The sequence below is a fragment of the Piliocolobus tephrosceles genome, chromosome 1 (assembly GCF_002776525.5).
Source record: "Piliocolobus tephrosceles isolate RC106 chromosome 1, ASM277652v3, whole genome shotgun sequence".
NCBI lineage: Eukaryota > Metazoa > Chordata > Mammalia > Primates > Cercopithecidae > Piliocolobus > Piliocolobus tephrosceles.
Genome location: NC_045434.1, coordinates 83,880,556 through 83,887,663, shown reverse-complemented (window position 1 = coordinate 83,887,663; position 7,108 = coordinate 83,880,556).

The following is a 7,108-nucleotide window of genomic DNA, read 5'->3' as shown; positions in this document are numbered from 1 at the left end:
TGATAATCCTTGAATGACCATCCCCAGTCCAGAGTTTGGACTCCAGTGACAGAAGCAGGTCCCTGTTCTAATTAATATTTTTACCTGCATTTCAGGTAAACATCTAGAGCTGTGACACTGTCCAGTATGATATCTATTAGCCATATGGGACTATTTAAATTAATTAAAATTAAAGACAATTTAAAATTCAGTTCCCAGTTGCATGAGACTAATTTCAAGTGCTCAAAAGCTGCATGTGGCTGCCATATTGGACAACACAGATCTGGTACATTTCCATGTTCACAGAACATTCTGTTGGAAAGTGCTGCTCTAGGGTAGGTTTATCAGTTTCACAGAGGACACAGGCTGAAGGAGAAAGATCGCCACTCCTAGGTGATCATCACAGGCTGGAACAATGAGCCAAACCTGAACAGATGAACTTGAACAGATGTTAAGTATAGTATCCTTTCATGTGGGCTCCAAAATACAACTGCTGATGTATAGCAGAATTGCAGGGGAAAATTAATTGGGTGGAGACAAACCCCATATACATGTATAGGGTAATACAGCTACCCAAAATAATGAGATCTTGGGCCGAACTAGTGAAGTATAGTGTTCAGAACAAGGAAAGTGATAGTTCTAAGCTATATTGGTCAAACCACATTGAGAACTCAAGTGTTTTTCTTTCAGTGGTATGTTCAGAACTAGAATTGGCTATAATGAAATCGTTTAAGTGGGAAGTACTATTTGCATCACTAGGAACTGCTATTGGTCACAAACAGATTGTAGTTAGGAACTACCACAGTGTATGGGGGAAAAGCTGCTGTGAATAGCCCACCTACTTGGTTTTAGTGGCTGTATGCTTTGTTTACTAAATAAGGGAGACAATGAGTCGTAAAAGTAATAAAAGTAGTGCTACTGGTGAGAAACAGTTAACAATGTGCTGCTATGGAGAGAGAAAGAGAAAGAGAAAGAGAGAGAGAGAGAGAGACACTACTACACTTGGGTAAAAGCCAGAGGTACTTTCATAGCTTTACGGACTACTACAGCTATAAAAGACAACTTCGTTATCAAAATTCCTACAGGAAAAATAACTTTGTTATTGTACATCTAAAACTTTCTTTTTTGATGGGGTCTTGCTCTGTTGCCCAGGCTGGAGTGCAGTGGTGTGATCATGGCTCACTACGGCCTCGACCTCTTGGCCTCAAGTGACTCTCCCACCTCAGCCTCCTGAGTAGTGGGACCACAGGCATGTGCCACCATGCCCAACTAATTTTTTTGTTGTTGGTGGTGGTGGTGTTTGTAGAGACAGGGTCTCACTATGTTGCCCAGGCTGGTCTCGAACTCCTGGGCTCAAGCAATCCTCCCACCTTAGCCTCCTAACCTTGTCTTTTTCCCCTCTTAAAAAAATTTAGTTCTTATATGTTTTGATAATGTGTCACTTCCTAAAAATGCAAATATCATACTATAAGAAAGCAGGCCGGGCGCGGTGGCTCAAGCCTGTAATCCCAGCACTTTGGGAGGCCGAGACGGGCGGATCACGAGTTCAGGAGATCGAGACCATCCTGGCTAACACTGTGAAACCCCGTCTCTACTAACAATACAAAAAACTAGCCAGGCGAGGTGGCGGGCGCCTGTAGTCCCAGCTACTTGGGAGGCTGAGGCAGGAGAATGGCGGGAACCCGGGAGGTGGAGCTTGCAGTGAGCTGAGATCCGGCCACTGCACTCCAGCCTGGGTGACAGAGCGAGACTCCGTCTCAAAAAAGAAAAAAAAAAAAAAAAGCAGACAGAATTGTGTTTTTTAGTCCAAATGAAATGCTGAAGTACTTGAGCAAGTCAAGAGAAAAAGGAACAGAATAAATACAATTCTAGAAACAATGACAAATAAAGGATATTTAGAATCAAAACTAAATATACGTTTCACCATATATTTATGTGCATCCTGGAGAAACAGTATGATTGGAACTGGAATTGGATTTCAGCTCAATACAAGGAAGAACTGTCCAACAGTCAGGTGTGATGCAGTGGGCTGTGGAAACCGTACAGGGAGGTGGCAAGGCTGAATTCCAGAGTCAGGCCAACCTGAGTCTGCATGCTGACGATTTCTTGGTATATGACCTTGGCCAAATTACTTAGTCTTCTAAGCCTATTTTTTCTTTTTTTTCTTTTCTTTTTTTTTTTTTTTTTTTTCAGATGGAGTCTTGCTCTGTTGCCCAGGCTGGAGTGCAGTGGCCAGATCTCAGCTCACTGCAAGCTCTGCCTCCTGGGTTTACGCCGTTCTCCTGCCTCAGCCTCCCAAGTAGCTGGGACTACAGATGCCCGCCACCTCGCCCGGCTAGTTTTTTGTATTTTTTAGTAGAGACAGGGTTTCACCGTGTTAGCCAGGATGGTCTCGATCTCCTGACCTCGTGACCCGCCCATCTCGGCCTCCCAAAGTGCTGGGATTACAGGCTTGAGCCATCGCGCCCGGCCTAAGCCTATTTTTTCATCCGTAAGAGACAATAGCACTACTTCTTAGTGTTGTTATGAATAAAGTGAGATAATGCATGTCTTGTGCATATTACAGTGCCTGGCATAGAGCAAACCCTCCAAAAATGTTATCTAGTATCTGTTATGATTCTTAATGATGGTTAATGGTGACTGAGCTCTGTCTACCGGCAACCTGGAAGTTAAAAAGTGATGTGTGAAGAGAGTTCTACAGTCAAATCCATTTGATAAAGACTGGAGTAATCAAAGTTCAACAGGTTTCTTTACTCTGTGGCTTCTCTGAGGCTTTAATACACAACCCATCATATTTGGCCACAGAACCCTTTTTAATGAAGCATCTTGAGGGAAGTGAGTGTTTTGAATATACTTTGGAAAACACTGAATTACAGGACTTCTGAAATTCTTTCTGACTCTAACTTTGAAAAAGTTGTGAATTTCAAATGCAGTGATGTTTATAACTGGTGTTTATTGAGCACTTACTATGAGCCAGGCACTTTAGAAACGTAATGTCATATTATTCTCTCAGCAACCCTGTAATATTGTTGTCTGCTTTCTACAGTTGAGAAAATTGAGACTCAGAGAGGTTAAGCAGCTTGCCCGAGGTTATACAGCTAACACATGGTGGAACCAGGAATATTACCTTGCCTATCCTTTCAAAGCCCTGCTCCTCTTAGCCAAGAGGCCACATTTGATCAGAGACTGCTGATTTTTTATGTATCATTGAGTTGACTCAACACAATGATGAATATTTGGGGGGTAAAAACCAAAGTGAAGTTGGCATTATAGTAAGGGGGAAAGAGCACAGACCAGGAGCCAGGAGGGTCAGATTTGAACCTTTGTGTTGTGACTTCAGAGCTGATGCCCTTTCCACTGACCAGCATTTGAGCCAGCTCTTTAAGATTGTTCCTTTAAGATTGTTGGGAGAAGTCATAGGAGCCGCTGGCTAACAGGATGTAGAGATTATGTCTATGTTGAATGACTGCAGGGCTTTGTTTTCATTGCTAGAGATGTCCATGACTTGTTCTGATAAAAAATAAAAAATAATGAGGCCCTAGTTTCAGGGAAAACTTCACATATGGCCTTTACTTCCACCTTAATCCAAGGCTAGATAAAAGGTGCCTCCTCTCCCCTTCTCACTTTACTGCATGACAACCACGTGCTCCAGAACAGTAAGTGTTCCAGGGTGCTCTTTCCCTGCAGGCAATGGCAAGAAGGCCTAACCCTTCCAGGTTAAAGCTCAGGATCTGGAAGATGGAATTCTACACAACACGGAGATAATAATGTTCATTCACCAAACATGTCAAACCTGTGATATGCTCAGGTTCTGGCTGCTCTCTCCTGGCCCCTGGGAGGGAGAGTACAGGAGGCCTGAGCCTCCCACAGAACAAGGACCTGGTTTATCATCTTTGCTTCTCCAGTACCACCAGCCAGGGACTCAGTGGGAACTGGACGCTGAAGGCCGACCTGGTGAACACCTGCGCTTGAGGCCCCAGAAGGGGCTAAGGGTGGAATTGGCTGCCCTCATGTGGCCACACTGGAGTGGAGCTAACAGAAGGAGAAATTCAAGGCAAATGGAGGAGTCACTGGAGACACAAAAGGGACGTGGCTGAAGGACAGCAGAAGTGTAAAGCCACCAGAAACAAGCCGCAGCCTTCTGGAGGGACAATGGTCCTCAAGCGTTTGGGTGTCAGGACCCCTTGAAACTTGTAAAACTTACTGAGGACTGCAAAGACTTTTTGTTATGTTAGTGCTATCTTGTTGAGAAATTACAACTGACAATTTTTTTACATTACGTATCAACTTTTTAAAAAATAACAAAAATAAACATTTCATTTTAACATAAATACGTTTTTTGAATATAGCTATATTTTTGCAAACCAAAAAACTGTCCTGAAGACTGGCATTTGTTTACATTTTTGCAATTCTCTTTACTAGAATAAATACAATATCTTAATAGAAGAGAGCTGGATTCGGCCAGGTGCAGTGGCTCACTCCTGTAACCCCAGCACTTTGGGAGGCCCAGGTGGGTGGATCACCTGAGGTCAGAATTTCAAGACCAGCCTGGCCAACATGGCAAAACCCCATCTCTACTAAAAATACAAAAATTTGCCAGGCATGGTGGCGGGCACCTGTAATCCCAGCTACTTGGGAGGCTGAGGCAGAGAGAATTGCTGAAAACCCAGGAGGCGAGGTTGGGTGCAGTGGCTCACATCTGTAATCCCACCACTTTGGGAGGCCAAGGCTGGCAAATCACCTGAGGTCAGGAGTTCGAGACCAGCCTGACCAACATGGTGAAACCCCATCTCTACTAAAAATACACAATTAGCCAGGCATGGTGGCACATGCCTGTAATTCCAGCTACTCTGGAGGCTAAGGCAGGAGAATCACTTGAACCCAGAGGCAGAGGTTGCAGTGAGCTGAGATCACGCCACTGCACTCCAGCCTGGGCAATAGAGCAAAACTCCGTCTCAAAAAAAAAGAAAAAAAGAAAAAAGAAAGAGAAGACAGCTGGATTCTCATATCTGCTTTTGTAGTCAATCCCTTGTGATATCACATATCATATCATGCAGCTTCTGGACAACTCCTGTGTATACTTGTACTAGAAGGAGAATGGTAAGGTAATGTTGTAGTTTTATTACAAAACAGTTTTGACCTCATGGGCCCCTGGGACCACACTTTGAGAAGCATGGCTGCAGAGTTTAAGCTAAGAACTAACTCTGGCTCAGAGTCCTCCATCAGTTATCTGATCCTTGGGCAGTGACGAGCCCAAGGCAGGGGGCCCCAGGCAGGGAGGCTGCACCAGACCACCAAGAGGTCAATGCCCACCTGCAATCTGGTGAAGGAAGAGTCTCTGTATTCCTGCCCTCCCGCCCACCCTCACCATGTTCAGGCTGAGTGGCACTGCCGGTGGCCTTTGCTCCAGACTTCCCAGCAGAAATGGTAAAACCAAGTTTTTCTTTTTCCTTTTTTTTTGAGACAGAGTCTCTGTCTGTTACCCAGGCTGGAGTGCAGTGGCGTGATCTCGGCTCACTGCAACCTCCGCCCCCCGGGTTCAAGCAATTCTCCAGCCTCAGTCTCCCGAGTAGCTGGGATTACAGGCGTGTACCGCACCACCACACCTGGTTAATTTTTGTATTTTTAGTAGAGACGGCATTTCACCATGTTGGCCAGGCTGGTCTCGAACTCCTGACCTCAGGTGATCCACCTACCTTGGCCTCCTAAAGTGCTGGCTGTGAGCCACTGCGTCTGGCCCAAGTTTTTCCTTTTATTTAATACATTTAATACAGCTGCACTTTGGACATGAGGCAGAAAAATTAGGTAAGAATACTGGCTGAGCCAGGGTCTCCTTGCCAGGGACAAGATGTTTAAAACTCTCTCCAGGCTGGGGGAGGCATAAGTGCAAGAGGAGATCAACAGAATGAAGTGCTGGTAATGGATCTCTGGGAACAGTCCAGGGGTCTATAGTCTCCCTCTAAGGGGGTGGTAGAATCCAAGATAATAGAAGGGATTGTGCCCCCTCCTGCCTGGGACCCTGGCTGTCAGGGGTCCTTGACCTACCATGACACAGGTGCTCAAGAGTGAAGATGGCCAGGCATGGTGGCATACGCCTATAATCCCAGCTACTCGAGAGGCTGAGGCTGGAGAATTGCTGGAACCCAGGAGGTGGAGGCTGCAGTGAACCAAGATTGCGCCACTGCACTCCAGCCTGGGCATCAGAGCGAGACTGTCTTTAAAAATAAAATAAAATAAAATAAAACATACAGTGTAATACTGCCATAAAGACAGACATTGTAGATCAATGAAACAGAAGACAGACCCCAGCAACAAGTCTTGCATACATAGTCAAATGACCTTCAACAAGGGTAAGGGAGTAAGAAAAGGACAGTCTCTTCAACAAACAGTGCTGGGAAAACAGGATATCCAACTGCAAAAGAATGCAATGGGACCCTAGCTTTACACTATATGCAAAAATTACCTCAAGCTGGATTAAAGACCTAAACCTAAGACCCAAAACTATAAAACTCCCGGAAAACCTAGGAGAAAAGCTTCATGACACTGGATTGGACAATGATTTATTGGATGTGATACCAACAACACAGGCAACAGCAACAAAAATAGACAAATGGGAGTTCATTAAACTGAAAAACTTCCGTGCATCACAGGAAACAATCTACAGAGTGAAAAGGCAACCTATGGGATGGGAGAAAGTATTTGCAAATCATAGATCTGATATATGATAATATCTGATAGATGTTAATATCCAGAATATATAATGAACGCTTACAACTCAATGATAACAAGAAAATAACCCAGTTTAAAAATGGGCAAAGGACTTGAATAGACATTTCTCCAAGGAAGATATATGAATGGTCTAAAAGCATATGAAAAGATGCTCAAATTAAACCTCATGAAACCACAATGAGATACCACCTCACACCTATTAGGATTGCCACTATCAAAAAAAAACAGAAAATAACAAATGTTGGCAAGGATGCAGGGAAACTGGAACCCTTGTGCACTGTTGGGGAGAATGTAAGATGACATAGCCACCGTAAAGAAACAGCATGGTGGTTTCTCAAAAAATTAAATCTTATGACCCAGCAATCCCACCTCTGGGTATGTATCTAAATTGAAAGTAGGA